Source organism: Rissa tridactyla, chromosome 1, assembly GCF_028500815.1.
Source record: "Rissa tridactyla isolate bRisTri1 chromosome 1, bRisTri1.patW.cur.20221130, whole genome shotgun sequence".
Classification (NCBI taxonomy): domain Eukaryota; kingdom Metazoa; phylum Chordata; class Aves; order Charadriiformes; family Laridae; genus Rissa; species Rissa tridactyla.
Window position 1 is genome coordinate 31,314,638 of NC_071466.1, and position 23,574 is coordinate 31,338,211.

At 42.6% G+C, this 23,574-nt stretch overlaps 1 long non-coding RNA gene across 1 annotated transcript; it reads right to left on the reverse strand.

Moving 5' to 3' along the window:
- Window positions 1-1,933: 1,933 nt before the first annotated feature.
- On the reverse strand, window positions 1,934-20,719 carry LOC128903052 (uncharacterized). The gene is made up of 3 exons (XR_008463958.1): window positions 20,599-20,719; window positions 17,798-17,877; window positions 1,934-2,007 (listed from the first exon to the last, which is right to left on the reverse strand). It is a non-coding gene; the product is annotated as an uncharacterized LOC128903052 (long non-coding RNA).
- Between the last annotated feature and the right edge of the window lie 2,855 nt (window positions 20,720-23,574).

The following is a 23,574-nucleotide window of genomic DNA, read 5'->3' on the forward strand; positions in this document are numbered from 1 at the left end:
GCCCTGCTCATGAGTTTTTCTTTTCTCCATTCTGTTTTGACATTTTATCTTCCTTCACGCTACATGAACAGGAAGCTATAGGGGCAGCCACAAATCTTCTCTCTGCTTTACGTCCTTCAGTTCCACTATTTTTAAACTCTCAGTTGTTTTTATACATGTGCCTGTACCTTTACGGGATAAAATGAAGATGGCAAAACGTCTCTTATTACAAATTCCACTGTGTATAAGAAGGCCAAGTGCCATTCCCCTTATTCAAATGTAGCCAACGATCTTTACTACTCTCAATTTATAGTAACCATAATTCCAGAAGATCCTCAGATACCTCACAGTGGTTTTTTCAGCATGAATAGGTTTTACAGCTGGGCGAGGTCTTACATTACAGAGAAATTTATGCTTAAACATCTGCTCTTAAATGTCCTTCAGCTAGTTGAGGTGGTTACAAATCCATCCACAGCACTCGCTGGAAGATATAAAAAACTTACCACCCTAGTTTAACATACCAAAGTATTTGTTATTCCACTGACAGTCTGGATAGCAGGAAGGAAGATGTCAGGAAACTTTAGATTCATGTCAGACCTCTCCATTTCTGGTTATTTCTCAGTGTTAGGGAAAAGAGTTCTCCTTTTTTTTTTCCCCTTTGTACAGCCTGTGAAATGTGCTCAGAAGTTGAACTAGTTCAGTGTTGCTGTGAGTACGCGGTCCTACAGGTCCTAACAGGTAGAAAAGCATGCTCGCTTATTTCTGCTTGCTCTAAAACTTTTGATAAGGATTTGATGAAGCTCATCGTGGCAGGCTGACTCTACACACATAGTAAAACCTAGTCCTTGACAGAAGAAGGACATAGCTGAGAGCCGAAACCTACAAAAGATTGTATATATGCTTCCCTTTGCTACCATGAGTAGTGCCTTGAGATAAGAGTAAGCATGTCTGTAAATATTGCTGATTTACTAAATATTTTCTCATGTACATCTTTGCTGGTTTTTTTTTTTTTTTTCAAAAACAAAGGCAACAAAACCTGGAGACACATCTTCAAGTAGACCAACCTGGCCCACCTGAATGAGGTCCTATGGGGACGTTTTCCATGGAGCAGGTCTTCCCAGTGGTTTTCCTGGTCTAATGGCCAGATTTGTTACTTAATTTAGCAGTGTATTGATACAGACCTCATCACTGTTGATCTCAACATCTTTGGTGTTGGTCTTTCCAAAAAGAAAGACCACAGAGCCTTCTTCAAATGTAACGGCACAAAAATCCCTTGTTACATAAAATTTCACCCTGATAGCTTTCCAGCATTAATATAAAATAGCAACTTCATTTTGTCAAAGAAGTCCTCTCTGTCATTGTGGAATCATATACCTTTTGTTATAGTAATTATGTAAATTGAAAAATAGCATCTTTATGTCTGAAAATGTAAACTTCTCTAGGTCGGCCTCATTGGGGTTCTGTAAATATCCAAAATAGTTTTTATTTACCATGCCACGGCCTCTTTTTTTCCTGCCAGCACATTTAAACATGAATAGACCTTTTTACAATGCTGTTATGGAGTTTCTATACCTGCAACAGAGCCAGATTCAACCTCATGGCCTCTCTGAGCATTTTATATAGTGATTTCCTTCTTTAACCAGTTCATTCAATGTTGAAATAAAGCTAGCTACTCACATGGGCAAGACATTCAAAAGGGTAGGCTGGTGGAGCTCCAGATGGAGTTATGCCAATTGACATCAAGCAAGGATACAGCTCTTAAAACCGAAACTCTCCGTAATAAAAGATTGGAGCCCCACACAACACTGGATTTTTCCCATTAACTTTAACAGCACGTCTATTAAGCTGTCACATTTTTTCTCCTTTTCTCTCAGCAAAATTCTCTTCTCTGGCTCTCTTGTATGTGACAAAGAGCTGTGTAAGACATTCTCCACTATTCTTTATTTGATTCTTTCGTAGGCTTTTGCTGTGCTGGCGTGTGGGGCTTCCGTGCCTGGTACAAGTGCAGAACTGGCAGAGGATCCTACACTGTGGATGAGAAGAAAAAAAAGCAAGTGATGTGTGTCAGGAGGAAGAATTTCCATATTAAATACTCATGGCTTTGCAAAGCTGCAAAAATGCCACTGTCTGCAAATAATTGATCTCCATCTTTTTCTTTCAAAACTTACTTGGTATTTGTTAATTAAAATAGAATATATATAATATAAACAAACTTAACATGCCCAGCACTGAGAGAGTCTAGGTGAAGGTTATAAAGCTTAAAAGGAGTCACCGACTTCCTAAATAAGTCTTAAATCAATGGCTAAACCTGTGCTGATTTCAGGGATGTAAAATTATACCGTGGAAGAGCAAAATTAGAGCCTGAATGCTACACTAGGCTGAGCTTGGTCTAATCAAATTCATTTAACCCCATTATTTTCTTCCTTGTGTATCACAGATGAAAACAATGGAGCCCTCTTGGCAGGAGGCCAGCCCTAAGCCATCTATTACCCTCCATGCTGAAGTTCTGACGAGGAGAACAAGGCAGCTGTCCTCGTGGTAATTGATATTAATGACTGAGGTTAGAGCCCATCGAGCCGGCTTGGGACTTAACAACAGACAAAGAGAAACCCCAGCCTGGCTTGGTAGCAACAGGGACAGAAGTAGTCAGAAGACAAATCAATGAAGGGGGAGCAGAGCAGTGCTGTCCTTTTATTTTTAAATGTATTTTGCCTTGGAAATTCTTTAGATGGGCCACCAACACACACTAAATGAGAAAAAGAATTACAGTTGAAATTGGCGGTGTCTTGCTTTGCAATTTTTTTCACGTGTCCTGCATCACCTTCGGGTGGGCTGGAAGAGGGGGAGGTGGGGCTGGCCACCTGCCCAGTGTGGGGGTACAGCGGCCAGGGGGCTGCATCCCAGGCACGATGCAGTGCAGGGTGAGCTGCCCGCAGGCTCAGCCCCAGCTGTTCCCCAGCAAGCCCTGGCCTGAGCCCTGGTCCTGCCTCAAACTCCATTCCCAAGCTTCTTACGACATTCCTGGTAAGGTCATTTTCAGTGTTTTGTGGAAGTCCATGCTAATTTCATCAGATGCCTGCAGATTTCACACATTTTTGTGTGTTTGTGCAATGCTGAATGTTTGCTCTTGCTTTCAAATTAGCCGGAGCTACTTTAACCAGCAGAACCAGTAATTTGCATTGGTGAAAACTGAAGTGATTTTACCTACTTAATTTTACTCATAGCAGGCTCTGCTTATATGCTGTCAAATTTACTCTTTTAGCACAGAAGCATGATAAAATGAGTCCATTAAAATGAAAAGCCCTCCTCCCTTGAAAACCAAATATACTTGGATTACCTGTGGCTCCAGGGTGAAATGAAAGGATGGAGATGCAGCCCTTACAGTACAAGAGACAGCTTTTCTACCCAGGCACAAGAGTTTTTGCAGTGCTGTTTGGTTTAGTTTGTGACAGGCTTTGGTTTTCAGTTCACGAAAGGAAAAGAGGTCAAGGGGACAACCGGATGCGAGGGGCCTCTGTCATATCAACACAGGGGCAGCCGCTGCACTGTGACCCTGGGAGCGATGCACCACTGACTGCTCTCTCACACCTAACTCAGGTTTCCCTGGTCTTCTTCATGGGTTATTTTCTCTCTCTGCTTTATTCTACTCTTAGCTATTATACTGCTCATCCCCAAAACTGTCTTTCAATGGGTGGGGGTGTGTGTGTGTGTGTGTCACAAAAACTCTAACTCTATTGGTCTCCTAAATCCTCCACAGCACAAATATCAAAGAAGAAGGACTACTTTAGAGCATGACCATTTCAAATCAAGAGAAGGCTCCAGGGAGATCTTATAGCAGCCTTCCAGCACCTAAAGGGGGCCTACAGGAAAGACAAAGAGGGACCCTTTATCAGGGAGTGTAGCAATCAGATGAGGTGTAACAGTTTTAAACTGAAAGAGGGTAGATTTAGATGAGATATTAGGAAGAAATTCATTACTGTGAGGGTGGTGAGACACTGGAACAGGTTGCCCAGAGAAGTTGCAGATGCCCCATCCCTGGAAGTGTTCAAGGCCAGGCTGGATGGGGCTTTGAGCAGCCTAGTCTAGCGGAAGGCATCCCTGCCCGTGGCAGGGGGGTTGGAATTAGATGATCTTTAAGGTCCATTGCAACCTAAACCATTCTATCATTCTATGATAAATCACTTTCTCACTGTGAACCATAATGGGCAATTAGCAATTGTGGGACAGAGACTATCTACTTGAGGGGCAGAATGACCTCAGCAGAAGATGCATTCGCTGGAGGGTCAAGCAGATCATGTGAACAGTGATTAGCATATACCGCTGTTCTGCCTCCTGGGAGTGTTTTGTCTTTTGGCCATTTTATCATCAAGGTGTTGAGAAGTTCAGCATTGCAACATACGCTGTCTGTTAAAATAAATGTAGTGTCTATGTAGTTGTTGTTGTTGAGTAACACACTTTCCTAAGCAGGTCCTTGAGAAATACATTCTCTTCTTGACCCAATTCTCTTCAAAAGACTGAGAGATACAGTCAAGTGTATCACACTTTCAAAATGAAAACAACACTCGAGTTTGCTCTATAATTTCTGGTCTCTCATGTAAACATCTGGTGATGTTCCCTTCAAACCTTCCTGGCTTTTGCACCTTTGGAGCTTTTTAGCACAAAGGGAAAAGAATGCAGTCTTTCAAAAAGGAAAATGTGTCTGTATGCCCCCACTTTGCAGGAAGAAAGCAAACCTCTGAGTTATTATACAAATACCAATGTTTTAAATGCTTTTGCTTTCCCAGCCTCTTCTTTACTGTCACTCCTCTGAAGTCCAAATAACACAAAGCATTTACTCAGTATAACTTGTCTGGGCTGATAACTATTTATTGACACAATAATCTGAAGTGCCAAAATGTAATTACGATCTGATTCCAACAATTACCTTTAAGCCACTGACACAAGGGATTCAAAACCATGCTATAGCCTGCTAGGAGAGGGACTAGAGTTAAATTTCAGGAAACAAATACTTACCTAGCAGGGGAGACACCATGATCAGGCAGGTGGTTTTCCCAGGGCAAGGCTCATTCCCTGCATTACTTTCTTTTTTTTCCTTTTTTTTTTTTTTAAGAACATGGAGCAGATCCTCCTGGAAGATATTTCAAAACATAGGGAAGACAGGGAGTTGATTATATAAAGCCAACCTGGCTTCACCAAGGGCAAATTGTGCCTGACTAATCTAGTGGCTTTCTAAGATGGAATGACTGCATCAGTGTACAAGGGAAGAGTTACAGATGTCATCTACCTGGCCTTCTGTAAGGCCTTTGGTACGGCCATCACAACATTCTTACCTCTAAATTGGTGAGATGTGGGTTTTATGGATGGACTGTTAGATGGATAAGGAATTGTCTGGATGTCCACGTCTGAAGAGTTACATTCAATGGCTCAATGTCCAAGGGTACGTTCTGGGTCCAATACTATTTAATATCTTCATCAATAACATAGGTAGCAAGATTGAGTGCACCCTCGGCAAGTTTGCAGATGCCACCAAGCTGAGTGGTGCAGTTGAGATGCCTGAGGGAAGGGATGCCATCCAGAGGGACCTTGGCAAGCTTGAAGAGTGAGCCTATGTGAAACTCATAAAGTTTAACAGGGCCAAGTACAAGGTCCTGTGCCTGGGTGAGGGCAATCCCCTCAGTCTGGAGAAGAGAAGAAGACAAGGAGACCTTGTTGCAGCCTTTCAACACATAAAGGGGGCTTATAAGAAAGACCGAGAAATAATTTTTACCATGGCCTGTAGTGACAGGACAAGGGGCAATGGTTTTAAATTGAAAGAGGGTAGATATAGATTAGATATAAAGAAGAATTTTTTCACAATGAGGGTGGTGAAACAATGGAACAAGTTGCCCAGAGAAGTGGTGGATGCCCCATCATTGGAAGTGCTCAAGGACAGGTTGGAAAGGGCTTTGAGCAACCTGATCTAGTGGGAGGTGTCCCTGCCCTTGGCAGGGGGATTCGACTAGATGATCTTTAAAGGTCACTTCCAACCCAAACCATTCTGGGATTCTATGAAATCCACTATGTATGTGTATGTGTGTGTGTGTATGTATAATGCCCCAAATGGTTCCAGACATTTGATGTCTTTTTTCCCCTTCTTTGTGCTAGCACAGCGTTTGAGGTACTTTTAAGACGTTGTCATTGTCTCTAGGGATGCCACAGTTAGACTGTGTTAGAAGTTAGTCAGAAGAGGTGAGTAGAGGTGGTTCATTCAATTATGCTTGTAAAATTCATGGGCACAGCCTTGATGGTATAGTGTGACTTCTGGGTCAAAAGCAGCTTGTGAGAAGTTCATACAAGGCCAAAATAAAAGGCCATAGCCTGCAGTACATTTGTGCAGGTGGATAATCCTAATGCCCAGATGTGGAAGGAGGGAGTGAAGCCCATAGTGTGCCACCACCACCTCCTGCTGGGAACCTCTCCCAGGGCATTCACACCTCTCAGGTCTCCAAGGTATACCATAAATGTCTTGTGGTTGTCAAATGTGGAGATCTTGGTGGTGTTTTGTAGAGCAGGAGAAGCCACTATCCCAGCTGTATGCAATGTCTCTTGTCCCAGTGTTGGCAAGTTCACTTTGCTCAGTTTGTATAGCTCCCTCCTCCACCTACTCCTGAGCTTTGACATTCCTTTCTTTTTATTTTTGCCTTATAATCTTTATTTACACACCTTTTCACACTCTATCCTCTAGGCTCGGAGCTTCTTTCCCAGGGGAACTTGCAATACTTCCTTTCAGATCTCTCTACAGAAGTCATCCTTTCTATGAATTGCACAGGTATGAGCCTAGATTTATTTTGCTCAAGTGTTCGCAGACAGAACCTTCCTTTGTGTCTCAGGTGAAGTCTTGGCCTCACAGCAAAATTGTTGCCATCATTTACAAAAGTCCAGATTGTACATTTACATGAATTGCCTATTCGTGCCAGACTCTGCTAGAAACAGCTCACAGAACAGTTCATTTTTACAAAAAAAAAAAAAACTTAAGAAAAAAAAAGAGAGAGAGAAAGAGAGAAAAAAATCACAATTTAAAAAAATACCCATTTTGGAAACAATGGCATTTACTGTCTGGAGATCTGGATATTCCTACTTGAATTGGTTGCTTATTTTTTAAGCACTCTGGGTGCCTGAAGGCACTGTGTGAATGTCATCCATTTGCCCATGTTTTTCTGAGCAAAAATGGATCTGTTTCACTCTTGCTTTAAAGAGGTATTTGTCAAGTAGTGAAGAAGTGCTTTGGTGCAAGGGATTGGCATGCTGAAGCCTAGGTTTAAATCTTAGAGCTCACAGAAAACAGTGATCCCACAGTTACACTATTAGCGTTCAGATATTTTTCATCTTACTGCGATACAACTGGGTCCCAGCCTAACATCTTGTCTGATCCATGACCACAAGACAAATTTTGGGTCATGACTGCCCTTCAAAGCCCGTAATTTGTGTGTGATGGGAGCTGGAAGAGAGGTGTAAACACCTTGTCCCTAGTTGCTTGATTGTACTTCAGATTAGGGTAGGTTGCTACTGAAGAAAAAAACCTTACTCATAATGCTTAACTGTGCTGGTGCAAGCCCGTCAGGCACAAATTCATCCAGAGCTCTGCCCTCCAGATAATGTAATGAATCTTGTAAATGGAGTAACTAATATGCTTCTCAAAGCATCACCTTCCAGCTAGTCTTTAAAAGATGAGAATGATACTGATGTTATTAGTTAATAGGGACTACACGATTACAGAATCAGTAATGAATTTACATGATCTACCAGTATTAGAAAGGTCATAAATAGCTGTCAAGAGCCTTTACCTCCATATCTGAGAAGATTTAAATACCATAAATGTGAGCGGTGAAGCAAAGTTTTTACCACCTCCTACTGTAGTAGCCCATTGAAAAAGCCTTCAGTGTTAAAGGTCCAGGTTTCACAGAGCTATCATTCCCATCAAAATAGTTTAATTACAGCTGGAACTGATTTTTAGATCCGTTGTTCACAGAGGTTTAGAGAGACTGCATATTGTCTGGAGAAGAGGAGCCTTCCATTTATTGCTCGCCCACCAAAAAAAAAAAGACGGTATAGCCTACAAGCATGTATATGGATATCTTACAGTGTTTCAAGCCCACTGTCATGTCTCAAGGGTGAATTGAGTTAATGTGCAATTTGGAAGAAGCAGTTTCTTTCCTGAAAAGGTGAGGGGACATAATCTCATGGTATTGCTTTCATAGCTGAGTTTATTCACAGTTACACTCCTGATCGAATTTAGATGATAATTTATACAGCTGGATTTCAGTGTCCACATGATAATTATTTCTTTGCTTAGTGGTTTAAGCTGCTTTCAATTACCTCAGCTTACTAGCACCTCAGGTGAAACGTAGATTTTAACATATTAATTGATGAGGTTGGATCTGGGCAAATAGTGCAATGAATTTTGCTGATGTAGATTTGGAAGGCTTAGGTGCAGGATTTTGGTTTCTACTCCCTTGGCACAAGATTGCCAGAATTACTAAAGCCCTACCACTCTAAGACAGGAGCAATTTTTTTCCCCCCATGTTTTTTATTTGTTAGACATATGCACTAGCAGGAACTCAAAGTTCCTTTTCTTGTGCAGACGTGATGTGCAAAATGTTAGGCTATAGTGTTACCTGGTATTATAAAGCCCCTGAAGCAGGCAGAGTCCAGTGAGTTCTCAGCAAGACGAGAACAGTGGCTCATTCACGTCACAGGTATATGCTATTTTTGGCATCCAGTTGACTTTTCCTTATTCGGAAAATAAAAAATATTCAAATAGAAAGTTCTTCCTGCTCAGTATATATACCAAATTGGCTGCTTTCAGCTAGATTGATTTCCTTTCACCTGTAAAAACTTACTTTTTAAAAGATCTGCAGCTCTCTGGTTGAGGCTGGTTCATTTCAAGCTCTGTCTGTCTCTGCACTTCCTCTCTGACTATGGAAAAGGGTTATTTCTTGGGAATGACGATGGATCTGGTTTTGTGCCTAGAAGAGAAGGAGTTAAGGTAGACAAACGATGGATGGTGAATGCACAGTCTTCACTTGGCTTTCTGTGAGTAAAGCACATACCCATGTACAGAGAGAGGTGGCCATGCATGGGAGAGGCTGCAGGGATGCCCCATCTAGGCAGTGTGTCCGTACCACTCTCAACATTTCCCTCCTACATAACTTCTCCTCCACTTGAACTTCTAAAAACAAGTTCTGGAGCTGGTTGGGCCAAGGGTTTTCAAAGAACTGAGACAATGTTGATTTTGTGCCTTCCATGGAAATTAAGCAGAAATGTTGTATTAATAATGCCTGGAAACCTTGTTCTGGCTCTCTTTCTTTGTTTTAATTGAATACTCTATCTGACCACTACACCAAGGCCTGAGTGAGGGCAAATCAGCGCTAACAATGTCACTCCAAGATGTTTTTTGCTCTATCTGTACCCATCCATTTTTGCACAAAAGTAGCAACTTACTAAATTAATACCTACTGACGCACATCAGCATAATATATAAGCAGTTTGAAAAGCTGTGTCAGTCTATTCTTTACAAACTTTACTGAGGAGATGAGATTATAGAGTTATTGTACAAAGTGACTTTTCCTTATTAGGAGAATAAAATCCCTTCCATTGGAAAGCGTCTCTTGGTCTTCTCTTAAAGTACTTCAGATTTTCTCCAGTCTCTTGTTATTTAAAAGGAACGTAATTCACATCCATAATGGTCATGGGTTGTTTTCTGGACTAGATCTCTGTCAGGATGGCAGGCACACATTATACAAAGTACAAGCACTAGTAAAACCGTGCAAGGCCACGTGTAGTTCCCATCCTGTTCTGAATGAATGGAATGATAAATGAAAGAAGTAAAGCTCTTCATTTCAGCATGTGTTTATGGTCCCAGCTGGAGATCAGATCCCTTCCAGAGTCTCTTAACACAGAAAGAGGAATTGAATTTGGTCCAAATCATTCAGGATTATTTTTTTTCTTATATTGAACCTAAACTGCTTTCTGAAAGTTTTATTTGGTTTAACCAGAACTAAACATGAGAAGCTTCATCCACAACTGAACTTGAACTGGAACTGACCCAAAATAGATACTGCTTCAAGTTCCCAGCTCACAGATGGGGTTTTGCATTTCCTTACATCCCATGAGCACTGTGGGGCCCAGACCCGTTGTGAGATTTGGATTTAATCAGGTCTTAGTTGTGGTTGTTCCAGAGTGGAAGTATTGCTTTATTGTGATGCCCTGCTTTAAGAAAAAGGAAAATGGCATGACTTCATGAAAAGAGGGATTCATCTCATCTCAGGACTGGACATTTGATTTAAGCTAGTTGTCATGTCCACTTACAGAAATAGACAGGGGCATATTCAGGGAAATATTTGCAGAGAGAACTCAAATGACTACTTTAGACTCATTTCATGATTTTCAGGAGAAATTTAGATTAAAATTTCACAGTTGAAAGGTCTACACATGTACAGACACCTTTGTTTGATATTTCAGCCACCTGCTTCTTTTTTTTCAACCTGTTCCGTCTCTCTCCAGCTGATATTTTCACTCTTCCCAAGGCACCTCTGGGCAGTAGTGAGAGCTTTGTGAAGCGAGTCCATGTCGTGTGGAAAAGTTCACATTTTTCAGAAAGATGGCTCTTTTTCCTCTTTCATCACAAACTGGCAGGACCAGTCTGAACAAAGCCAATGGAAAATATGCACTGGAAAATCATCATGGACTAGCAGAAGAAGGGACAGAAGGAGGTTGTTTGATTTTTGTTTTAATTCTAATTTCCATGATTGTATGAAAACAGGATGGCGAGAATCTCTCCTCCCTTTCTCCTCAACTCTTGTTCCATCTGTAATTAGTCAAGAAGAGATTACAGAGAAAGAATGGGTTGTTCAAACTTGTTTGTCCATGAAAATATCTGTTGCAAGAATTTTTTTTCTCAAAGGTCTAAAATGCTTCGTTTTACCAGACAGACTGGATGAATGCTGTGAAGTAGTTATACACAAATAGTTGAAATTTTTTTAATGAATCCACTTTAGTTATGTTTGCATCTGCTCTGGTTTTGCTTTCCACAAATATTCATGCAATTCATTTTTTTAGAACAAGGTCTTTCTCAAAGTAAATATTAAGTATGAGCACTCAAATGTATGTGCAAAGTAAATTTTACATTGGCTTTCTGCAAGGCTTCTGAAAAACAAAAAACTCAGAAGCATTAAGCTTATTCCTGCTGTCAAGGAGCAGTAAGAACACAGAATAACTGAAGTGACACGTCCAAAGTGAAAAAGCCAGGTCTTATTTCAAGGATGAAATCCCCGTTCCCATGAATTCAGTAAAAGAATGATCATACATTTCAGTGTGACTGGATTTTATCATACTTCCAAGGCACTAAGTCCACCTCTTTTTGCCTAAGTGTTAATTAATGCTGACTTAATAAATTCAAGAAAATCCCTTTATATTTTGGGGACTTTAAAATAGCACGGAGTAGGCAAATCAGCCTTTTCCATTACTGTTCCAAATTCATTTTAGACAAATTTTGGGCTGTGTCACTGCCAAAAGAGATGTTTTGCCAGCCCTGGCTATGCCCTCCCATTCCTTCCCTCACACCTGGCACTCCGGTTGTTTTGTTTAGCTGAATTGATGAGCTGACCCAGCAGAAAAAAAAAAAAGGATGGTGAGTTTGTTTGGAGAAAGATTGGTTTCATCACAATGAGCCCCCCTGGTCTAGCTGGCAGCTTGGCTGTACAAAGAAAGAGAGGTGTCCGTAGAGGGGGCATGACAGCATCACAGGGTCTGAGGGGGACAGCACGGGATGGGACTGCCTCTAAATTGCTTTTAAACCAGGCACATCTTCGCCCCCTGAGATAATCCCTTAGCAATAATGAGTAAGAAGTGTGGAAAGAGACTCCTTTAGCCGCTCCTCTGACTCTACTGGACATTTTTTCTCAAAAACAGGGAAAAGCAGAGGCACCATTACTCTTTTCAGGAGTAGATGCAGGGTGTTAGGGTGGCAGGCTGCAAAGCAGCACACAAACTCAATGAGGTTTTCCTCCCTTTCTCAGAGTCAGGGAGGCATGTTCTCCTCCTTCCCAGTATTGCCAACATAGAATCATAGAATTATAGAATTATCTAGGTTGGGAGGGACCTTTAAGATCATCAAGTCCAACCATCAACCTAACACTGCCAAAACCACCACTAAACCATGTCCCTAGGAACCACGTCTACCCATCTTTTAAATACTTCCAGGGATAATGATTCCACCACTTCCCTGGGCAGCCTGTTCCAATGTTTGATAACAATTTTGGTGAAGAAATTTTTCCTAATATCCAATCTAAACCTCCCATGGTAGAACTTGTCAACATTTCCTCTTGTCCTGTCACTTGTTACCTGGGAGAAGAGACAGACCCCCACCGCTCTACAACCTCCTTTCAGGTAGTTGTAGAGAGCGATAAGGTCTCCTCTGAGCATTCATTAAAACAGCGAGGCGTGTGCCAGGGGCTTCACCTCCCTGCGACGTGCTTCCCCCTTGGGGTGTCCCTCTACCCCGAGGGTGCTGCGAGCCCCAAACCCAGCTGGTGCTGCAGCAGCAGGGTCTCTACACAACCACGGCCATGGCACCACATTGCAACCCCAAAGGGAAAAGCTCCGTCCTCTTCTCCCCGCTCCCCCAGCACAGCCTGCCAGGCGGCTACTCCTCCCCTGCTTTCAATCAGCAGGGCCGATGAAAAATGGCAGACTGCCACTGAACTCAGGTGGGTGTTTGTGGATTCACAGCTCTGTTACCTGTCCTGCCATTAGGAAACAGCCCCGATCTGCCTCGCCCAAATGTCAGTTTTGAAATCAGTGCCTCCGCAGAAGCAGGGCAGCCGCCTCTTTCCACGACCGGCGGAAACCCCTCCAGCACCAGGATGTTAAACCGTTGGCCTTTATCTAACCTTGCCCATCCACCCCTTCCCACCGCTCACTATCGATGTCTCCACAGCTGTAGATGTGTTTCGCCAGAGCCAAACTTAGTCATTTCAGGATCTCACAGGAGTCTGTTTCTAGACCCTTATAATTTTCCATTGTGCCTTTGTTGAAATAGAGAATACTGGAAGTCTTTTATGGAGGAGGCTTATAAAATATGAACATCTGTTTGTTATGAAACTTAATGCTGACAGCTTGTAAGAGCCATCTAGAAAAGTATTTAACTCAAAGTGTTCTTTGTGTGTTGGAACAAAAGGTTTATATAGGTGTATTGGAGGAGGCATCTGCTTCAGGTAAGATTTGTTTCAAGATAGCGTTATTAGGGACTTAGATAGGATTCGTATCAGAGAATGTGAATTCCCCAGAGACTTCTTTCCAAGGTGCACTCAAAATGCCAGACTTTCTTAGTTCGAGACCACTATCAGACATGTTTTGTTACCTGGATATACCCACATTTCTTCAGTTCTGGTATTCTACTGTCTGAGGTGGTTGCATTATGAACTGAAAATCACTGGCATTCACCAGCTGCATGTGATGTTTCACAAGGTTATGTGTTAATATTCTGTGACTAAGAGCTGCCTCGGCTAGGTTAATTCCAATGGAAAGTTAACAACAAACTTACCTTTGAAGTGATTCTATCGAATTACATTTGGTGTAGCAGACTGTTGTATGCCTTGATTTTACATCATACCAGCTTAATAAGCAGCATGAGAACAGGAAAAGAGTAAAGAGTGAGCTTTGTTCAAGGCGTTCTTCAATTCATCTATGTATCCGAGGGGGATGAGAGAGTTACTCTTTTCTAAAATGCATCTGTCATATTAATAGACCATTTGGTACATTGCCATATGTGAGTGTCAGATATTGCCAAAGGCAATATAATATTGTTAATAGTGGGATCCTAGAAATTAGAAATGGAAGAAGCTTATTAGATTTACAGTCTGCCCTTCTGTCGATATACTGCTAAATGACTTTCTCTGGTGTGTTCTGCAATTGCATTTTAAATGAGTCCAAAGTTATACTCTGTTAGTCAGCCATCAGGGCTGAGGAACTCGGAGCCGGAGGAAGAGTGCAGGTTAAGTCTCAACTCAGAAGAATTTGTTCCCAGTGGAAATAATATTTTTTTGCTGAGACTGATTATTGTTTTGCCATTGATTCAAATGGAGCCAAGAAGACTCAAATTGACAAAGCTGTGACTCAAAAATAAAGTGCAAAACAAAACATGCTGGTGGTGTTTTAAAGCAGCACTGAAATGTAGTTGGAGTATACTATGGCTCTATGCTCCTCAAGTATTTTTGTATTTCTGTCATGATTTATGTACTTTTTTCCCCCCCTTTCTTCATGAGCAACCAAGAAAAACAGGGGAGAATACAGGAGACACAAAATAACTGCATCCCACACCTAGAGTTATAAAAAAAAGGATGGTTTCTTCTAACCTACTTTAGTTGGCTTATCCCAGGTTTAACTTGAAACACTAGGAGACCCAAAGGGAAACTGAACATAGTGTAACTTTTTAAGTTTCTAGTGTCCACTCGAAGAGATGGTACAACCTATTTCAGCTTCAACTTTGACTGACCTTAACTTGTGTGCACGTTGCCAGTTTAAACACTGGTGTAAGCAACGCCATCCAAAACTGTAAGCACAACATAGCCCATAACACACTGTCTTTCATACCACTGTATGAAATGTCAACTTAGTAAATACTGCTCTTTTGTATAACTTACTCTTTGTCTTATAAACCAAGACAAACCTCCGGTGACACAGAAAATCTCCATTCACAGTGGCTGGACCACACACGGTCAGATTTATTTGTGAGATATGAGTGCATATGTATGCAGGACATACAATATCTCCTGTTATTAATAATGCACGCATGGGATTATCCCTGGGTCTGGTTGTGCTGGTATTATTAAGCTTCCTGACGTGTTATCTTTCAACCACTTGTAGCTTTGATAGCCTTAAATCCCTGAACACACTCAAGAGATTGCTAGGGATTGGTTCATCTTGGAGGGTACCACAGCCATACCAGCCAGGAGACCTATGGAAATGCACTATACCCCCTTCCCTCCCATCCCGAAAGTTGCCATGGGGTGAGGATGTGCCCCCAGGTCTCCACCTTACAAGCGGCAGGGCTGCCGTGCACTGCAGACCAGGGCCTTGGGGCTTGCAGCAATTCAGCTGCCTGATGAATTGTCCAGGATGGCGTAAAGAAAAGGAAAGGTTTCTGCCTTAGTTTTGTGGTAGGCAGATCTCCTCTGCAGACCAGCCTGTTGGCTGCTTTACCAGCCCCCAAAGCCTCTCAGAGAGGCACCCCCAATTTGCAGCCCCGTGCTGCGCACGCCACAGTACAGCACAAAGTCAACTGCGCTCTAGCATGTAACCACGTTAAATGAGATTACTTTGCTCATACTAAGCCTCCTTCCAAGTAAGCCAGGCTTCAGAAAATGAGAAACCACAAAAATACCTGAAGCAATTTATTTTTTATCGACGTGATGCTACCAACTACAAGTGCCAGTTTAAATTAAAACTCACTCCCAATGATCAAAAAGATGCACAGCCAGCCCACTGCTTGCAAAGCTCCTCTCACTCGTGATGTTTTGAAAACAGGAGTAGATGAAATCCAAGAGATTTCTTACAGCCTTCTGGCTGTATTTAAGGCTTCGGGGAATGGGCCTTCATCACAGTTTCAAACCACAGCGTAAACAACAGTTCTTGTTACCGAGAGGAATTACGGAGAGTTTTAAGAGATCGGGTGAAGGAATTAAATATAGAACTCCCTACCTTCCTGCAATTATTCAATATATTATAGCTTATATTTAGGCAGAAAAGAGCTCGTCATGAACATACTTACAGCAAAGACAATTATAGAACAGAAGAGGCAACAAAGTGGATTACCGATTTCTTTGCTTTTTGAATAATCAATTTTGGTTATTTGCAAAACATTCCCTGGAGACATCACTTAAAATACTTCTCTAACAGTGAAAGTGATGATATTTTGGGTCTCTCTTCACAAAAAAAAATGCATCAGAATAGCTGATTCTATACAGTAGGGAGGGAAATTAAGCTGTGGTTACTGATACACTGCTTTGCTTACATTTTTCTCCATTTTCTTCTGTCAGTACCCAGGGAATAAGGACTGGCTTCCATTCCTGGGCTGCTGAACTCATTTTGGAGCAACAGGGTGTCCTGGACTGTGCTTAACTCAGACCATCATGAACGACGATCAGGGCCAGTTGGGTTTCAGAGGCTTCATGAGTATTTGCAATCTACTCTCTTCTGCTGCAGCCGTCTTTGCACGCACCCTAAGGAAGGGCTCGGGCCCAGCTCTAAAAGAGTCCGTATTCAGTGTAAATCTTGTTCCCTTTTTCAGCTCCACAAAGCTCAGCAGGGCTCTGCAGGGTGGGTCAGCAGCCACCTGGCCATACTGAGAATCCTAACTTGAAGTTACCTGTGGCAAGTCTGCTTCACTTCTAATTTCAAGGTGTAAACTTGGAGTGCTCCAGACAAGGTGAACCACACTAGATATACCCATGCTGCTAACTGCATCGTTTTCGGAGGGTGATCCCTGCAGGCTCAGAGCTCATGGCTTGACCTCTTCAAGATAGTCTGGCCATATCCTGCATCACTTAACACATCTCTCCTCTGGGCCCCCTGTGATGCTCCTGCAGTTCCAGGACATCAAAATTATTTTGTGTGTAAACCAGTGGGGAGATGGCTCGGTGCACAGAGCCCAAAATAATATGAGGGCTGTGCTGTAGGTTAGTGCATTTCAGCATGAAACTGAAAGTGGGAGTTATTTGCCCTGGTTCATACCCTCAGGGCATGTGGAGGTGTCTGGGCTGTAAATTCCCTTGGGATACTGTTAGAGGGCTACATGGGGCAAACAGAAATCAACCCGGGGGTGTCTCATCCACACTGGCTTTTGGAATCAAAACCTGGGGTAACTTCAGAAATGCACAGGGCTTCTTTTCAGCTGGAACTATTTGATACACTTCAAAATTGAGACTAGGAGTGAACAAATGTTTTGGCACCATGGATGATCAGCACCCAGGGACCTGTGACTGTTCTGGGGAGCCAACCTACTTGGCAGTGTACAGTTGTGACCCATGCCCAGACATGGTAAAGCAGATTAGATTCAAAACCTCCTGCCCCGTGCATCTTGCCTCTTTGCAGTGCTCTATAACCAGTAGCATTCTTGGCAGAATCCAAAGAAACAGTTAAAATTCTGCACATTTAAATGTTCTCGGGGCAAGACTCTCTTCCAAGATCAGTATATGCCAGCACTCAGCATTGATGTTTTGCCTTTCCTACATGTGAAGATCTCTCACAGTTGACAGTATCAAAGAGCAGATATCAAAGCTCAGTGGTGCCTTGTGGATTCGAGAAAACTACCTTGCCCCCTCACAGCAATTTGCACAAGGTGCAATGCATACTACGTATGGCATGGAAATGAAGCTGTCATTTCAGTAAGATTCCTTGTGATATTTCAAACCTCGAGAGTGAACACTGAGCAACATGTTCGCGTGACTGGAACCCCTGCGTGCAGTCTCTTGCTCTCACACATTTTGGAGATCATGGGGTATTCCTCTTACCAGTGAATCAGGTATTTGAACATTAAACTTTACAAAAATGGCAGAGTATAGAAATTGTTTATCTGTTCAGGTCTAAGTGCTCTTTCATTTCCCTAATTTTGAATTTTTTCCCCAGGCCCACTTGTTCCTCAGTGTTTTTCACACTGCTGTTCTGAAAACAAACACAAACTAGATAAGACTCTCTCAGTCTACCAAAAATTAAGTCTAACCTAACTAGAAGGCAGGGGGAAAAAAAAAAAAAGGTAGCATAAATATGCTTACGGCCATACTTTAGGGCAAACTTCAAAGTAACTCCATGCAGGGTTCCTGGAGGTAGTTTGCTTGTGTACGACGCATAGAGGCAGCAGCTCTGTGCAGATGAACATGAATATAAAAAACATGTTAGGCTACTTCAGTAATTTATCTACAACTTTGATGTAGTGCTCATATTGCTAACGATATGTGTGCCATGCCGTTTGGGAACTGTATTTTACACTACTAGACCAATATTCATTGGTATGTCTTCTGGCCCTTTGAAGAGGCACTTCCATGAGAGGTAAGCAAAGTAGAAAAGGACATACATACCCGGCTATATATTTTTTTTCATTTGAGTACTTCTAAATGCTAATATCTCTGAATACGCGTTCTGAACACCAGTATTCACCTACTGAGAACCTGCCCCATAAATAATCTCTCTCACTCTGTGAAAACTCCTTCATTATCTAATTTGAGGTAAAAAAAAAACTCAGCAAAAACTGCTGTTCATTTCTCTCCCCAGTTTTTTCATGATAAGCCCCAGGAGAGAGAAAAGAAAAAAAAAAAGGAAAAAAGATTCCTTCCCAAAGGTCTCTCTTTTGCCAGGGAGTCACATCACTGTAAAAACATTGACCTCAATATGAGAAGAATTAGACCCACTGACTGTGCTTCCGAGGCCTTACAATCAAAGGACCAGTCGCTGTACAGATATTGTTTTTATTGAATCCTCAATGGACAGTAAAACACGGCCCTGAAGGAGGAGTGAAAGGGAAGACATAAAGCATTAAGAAAGGGAAGAAGTGAGGAAATGCATTCAGAAAATTCAGATGCAAGAATGGAAAGAGCTATTCTAAGTAAGCATAGCATGAACAGGCACAAACTGATGCCCAGGACAATGACAGGCAATGGGAAAGGCTAATACTTTAGGACTTAAACTTGTTTTAGGGTGGTTTTGCCCAAATGGTAAGCACAAGCTCAGTTACCATCAGCATGATGCCTTTCCCTGGTTGTTCGATTATGCAGAAACAGTTGCTGAGGTCTCTGTTGTAGGTCTATCTGAGCTCCTGCACTGATCTCTAATTAACTTCACATCTATTAGGCTTGGGAGAGATCTTCCCTGCAGTGCAATTTGGTAAAGACGAATGGACACACAACATAAAATCCTTTTCTACTGATGTTTCTGCAATGTCAGGACTTACTGGTAAAATGTTAAATTCCAAACCCTGTCCTCTCTTGTCCTCTGTTCCACTCCAGTGGCAGAGGAATGCGAAATCCTAAGTCTTCCCATAGGAGCTGAAACTCATGGGCTGTGGGTTCCCAGACTCCATGAAAGGCAGAGCATGCAGACATGTCTGAGGGAGGATTCCTCAGCAGACAGATGCATTTGTGTCACACCAATAGAGGCAGAAGTTGCTTTAATTTCATATGTGCTTAACTACATGAAACTGCCATAGCAGAAACACCTGGTAATGCAGAAGTCTGGACACTTTTTGTGTGTTAGAGCAAAAATAAGCAGATAAACAATCAAGCAAATACATTGTATCAAGCTTGAGATCTTGATACTGTGAGAGATAATTGGGTGAATGTAGTAAAAATAGAAATTAGGCAAAGGGGGATTTTTTGATTGTTGTAGTTAAACAGGTGATTGCTTATGAGAAAGATCTCAAAAATGCTTCACACATACCTTGACTAATAGAAGTTAGGGGAAAACTACCATATTTATTTGTTGAGCAGAGATTTACCATCTACAACAGCTAAATCTCTTCTGCCTTGAAGTGGCAGTAATGAAACTTCAAACAGGAGATCAGGCAAGCAATGAAGGGGGACGCACAGTTAGAATTTTTGATTCTCATTAAGTTTTTATTCCTTTTCTTCTTTTCTTAAGTTGGTATTAAAACAAAGCCTCCTTCTTTTGTGGCCTGTAGTAAACATGGTCCTTTGTGCACTAACTTCCACTTAGCCAACCATGTGTTGGATATAGGAGTCATTTGTTTTTCCCGAATTTTAGCATTTAATATCTCTGCCTTCCAACAAACACTCATACATAAAACTTTCACCCAGTGCTGGGGTTGGCAGTGAAATTCAAAGGAGCAGCACCCACCCCTTCCTTAGGCAGCTTTATCTTTAACCTTTGTCCTCTCACCTCTTTCCGAAATGGTGACGAAAATGTACGATTCTACCTGATGTACAGTATGATGTAAATATTGTAAATAACTAAGTGTGAATAATGCAACTTAAGTCCCACTGCCACCTTCTGCAAAGATTTATCAATGCTGGCCACTGTTCCAGTTGGGCAGAGACCCACTAAACTGGTTCTGATTGGTAGGATTTGTGTGTGTATCACAAAATCACTTTCCCATATGTCTTCTTAGCTGGGTCCCTGAAGAGCTACCAAAATGCTGTGGTTTAGAAAGAAAGAGAAGGAAGAGAAGGGAAGAGCAACCCCAAGCTCCATCAGGAATTGCTCCAAAGTGTAGTGAGAAGGGGGAAGGTTGAAATATCAAACAACAGTAAACGATAGTGGGTACAAAAAAGAACCAGGAGGGAAAACCGTAGTGACGGTCGATGGTCACAATATGTCAGCAAGAATGATCAGTTTTCTTCTGCTGAGATTTACATGTTTTGCTGGGAAGGTAATACACACAGACTTAATTAAAAAGAGCTGGATGAGATCTCCAGCACTCAGGCATATCACCCACCCTGCACACCAAGCAGCATGACTCAGACCTGTGACACCATCTCATCTCCAAGTCCCATTCAGTAATATTAAAAACAATTTTGAGAACTATACCCTCACAACAGAATTTCCTTTCCTTTCCCAGCAGCAGACACTCACCTGGAACTTACTGATCCTTTCCCATTCTTCCCTTCCTCGGGTTTAATTTTCCAAGCCCTCTGCTTTCTCTTCATTATGCACTTACTTTCCAGTGGGTTTCATCTGGGGGAACAATGCCAGCCAGCACCGTTCTTCTCAGAGAACAAATGATACAATATCCTTCTGCATATGATATGAGACCAAATTGCATTTTTGCTTCCTCAGCCATACAAGGGAACTCATTAATGAACGAGACAAAGATCTCACTCTCCAACCAAATAAACCAGGTCAAGTTTAGCACAGACCAGTAACTGGATTCTGGCTCTACTGCTCAGGTAGACAGTAAGGATATATCCAATAAAACAAACATAAACCATTAACATGGAGTTGTGAACTCTAATAGTCTTTGGCTTATTGTCTTTGCAGGAGCACACTGTGCCAGTGAAGCACAGAAATTACGCGGTCAGGCAAATGGTCCGGGGGATGGTGGCAGAGTGCGATCTTTCAGACCTTTGGAGCTATTTAGCTGCTCTCAAAACACACACACAACAACTCTGATAATTACACTCACTGCAAAACCTAGGCATGGCGTACTGGCAACCTTTTAGGGGCTCTTTATGATTTCCTGCTTTCGCCAGAATAAGGCTAATTTACTCCTATTTCAGCGGGCTCGGGCAGAGTGAGAGAAGAGAGACTGGATTGTCAGCATTATTGAAAAGATTCATGATTAGTCACACTCACTTGAAGACAAGTTACTTGCCAGGCACTACACCACTCATTAAAAGACCTGCAAGCTGGCAGCCCTCCAGCAGCTGTGAAACAGCTCCAGGGCTGGCAGGCCCAAGAGGACCTCCAAAACCCCGTGCTCTCCCGCACTCCGGAGTGTGAAAGACCAGTTCAGGCATGCCTGGGTGCAATTGGCACCCCAGGATTTCAGCAAATAGGTCTCATGTTCTACAGTGGGAAAAAAAAAAAAATATTTGGGAGCCCAGCTGGTGCTAACATCAAGGTAAAGCTTTTTGAGGCTGGTCTGAAATTGTTGCCCTTGCATGGGCCCCATTTCTCTGCGAGGCTCATGCTTGGATGGCCAGAGGATTCTTTCAGTGATCTGGGAACCTGAAGTGTTTCTTAACCTGCTTCAGCTCTGAGCTAGTTTCTGCAGGAAACACCGAAGTATGTTGGAACTTCCCTGCTAGATCAGGTCCACAAGAGCTGGTTCTCCATTTGCAGTTTCGTTTCCATGCCCTTGATTTTGCTGTTGCTCTTATGTGAGGACAGAGGGGAAACAACACTTCACTCCTCTCCCCCACACACTAGAGTGTGCATCTCTCTGGGTTTGTCCCTTCTCGTTCAGCACCAGCCCAAGCCAAGCTGTTCCAATTTTTCCAGCTCTCCTGGCATTTGATGAATGCTGACTTCCCACTTGCCGTCCAGAAGCATCCAGATATTCATGTGTACCTTGCAGATTATTTTAAAACAGGGGGTGTAAGAAGCAAGGTTAGTAACCCATATTTAGCTCCCTTAACCCATGCACTTTGTGGGGCATACAGAGGGTTGGTGAGATGGCCAAGCCAGTCCAGCAGCTCCCTGGCTCCCAACTGCACAGTCTCTCTCCCTTCGTCTTGCCATCACCCAGTTCAGCTCTCCTATTTGTCTCCTAGCTCCAGCTCTGGTGTTCATCTGATGCTAACCAAGCCCCACCATCTCCCGCAGCAGTCCACACAGGGAGAGCGCGTGGCTCCAGGGAGCTGCTTGAGCCATGTCCACCACCGCAGAGGGATATGGTCCCTGCCCTCAGCACCTCAGGGAAGTCCCTGCAGCCTGGTGGATCACCATGGACCTGTGCTGACACGCACCTTATTCTAAGCTGAGGGCTGACCCAGAAAAGACACCTGAAGGACTTAAGTCCCAAATGGAGGGCAGCATGTGTGACTGTGTATGGGGAATAATTACTCCTCCTAATAATCTGAAGCCAACTAGAGTTTCCATGGGGAAAAGTTCTTTTTAGTTGATCACTCTTGCTGTTCCCTATCCCTCTCTTGTAAATAAGCATTTAATAGAAAACTAGAGCACAGTATGCTCCTATTATACTAGATTTGTATATTGTATGTGCAGGGGGAATTTATCTTCATACTGGAGAAATTAAACTGTAGTATATGAATAGCAGTGTCCATGGAGAAGAAATCCCCTTCTTCACCCATCAGTGACAAGTTTAAATCTTGAGCGGTTGCATTCAATCTTTTTTCCTGTCTGCAGCAGCACCATGTTGTAATATCTGCACCGCAAAAAAACCTCTGAGGAATCCTCACAGTGTGGTGGGGACGGCAGGGCTGACCTTGTCCCCCTCGTCATACCACAGAGCTCAGCCCTAAGCCATTCCCCAGCAAAAGACAAGTGAGGACCATTACCATCAGGTAACATAACAGATGCCTCCTCGCCCCCCGTTCCTGGCCACATGGTAGCTCTGAAGGACTTCTTGTCAATTTTCACATGATTGAGACTAGGTGTTATGAATTTCAGCTTGAGTTTTTATGCTAGGTACATCCTCTGGGACGGTGCAAATTTAGGACCCGTTCTAGTCACACCTCATTTCTTCCAGTCGCCTGTTACCATCCTCACTAGAAACAACCTGAGAGTGCTTCTAGGCCTAGAAAGAGGTTGCCTCTTCTTCGTGGAGACCTGGTGCATACCAGAAGTCACATCATAACTTCCTCCAGTGGTCCTCATTTCCACTACGTGGGATATAGTACTTTGTCCTTCCCTTCACCCTTCCCTCCCAGAAATACTGATCATAGGACTGCAATCTGAAGCGACTCAGTAAAATCAGTTGAACTCAAAGCAAAGATAATCCATTTCCCTACATACTCGTCTATCTACCTATCTATTTATCTGCCTATCAATTTGTGGGTAATCTTTTAGCCCCATCCTTCCACGGACACAGCTTACTGCCTATTCTTGTTCTGGCACAACTGAGGAAGTGGTGAGCCGTGGGGCTGG